This window comes from Pollachius pollachius (assembly GCF_949987615.1).
Source record: "Pollachius pollachius genome assembly, chromosome: 2".
NCBI classification, from domain to species: domain Eukaryota; kingdom Metazoa; phylum Chordata; class Actinopteri; order Gadiformes; family Gadidae; genus Pollachius; species Pollachius pollachius.
In genome coordinates this window covers 20,747,425-20,747,808 of record NC_136935.1, presented here as the reverse complement: position 1 = coordinate 20,747,808, position 384 = coordinate 20,747,425, and positions in this window count along the sequence as shown.

Genomic DNA, 384 nt, shown 5'->3' with positions numbered 1-384 from the left:
ACATGTTTGCACATGTTTTCATAGACAATGTTTCAATGTGTTATTTTAAGTAGGCTACCCTGATTGTCTTATCTATATTGTCTCATTAAAGCACTTTGAAAACCCTACTCGAAGTGTAGCATTGTTATTCCATAATCTTATTTTCCAATTGTTAATCCTCCAGATCGTGAGTGAACCCCACTCTTATTACCTGACTTTAATGAATGGAGGTAGAGGGTCGGACTGATTTGGCGTTCGGCCTATCTCATCATAACTTTAAAGACAACACTGGCCAATGAGAAGAGAGAAGCAGAAATATGACCCTCCCTCTAACTGGATGTGAATGAACGTCATCTGTCTCTTACGGTTAGCCATAGCCACATTTAGCTCGCCGCTCCATCCACA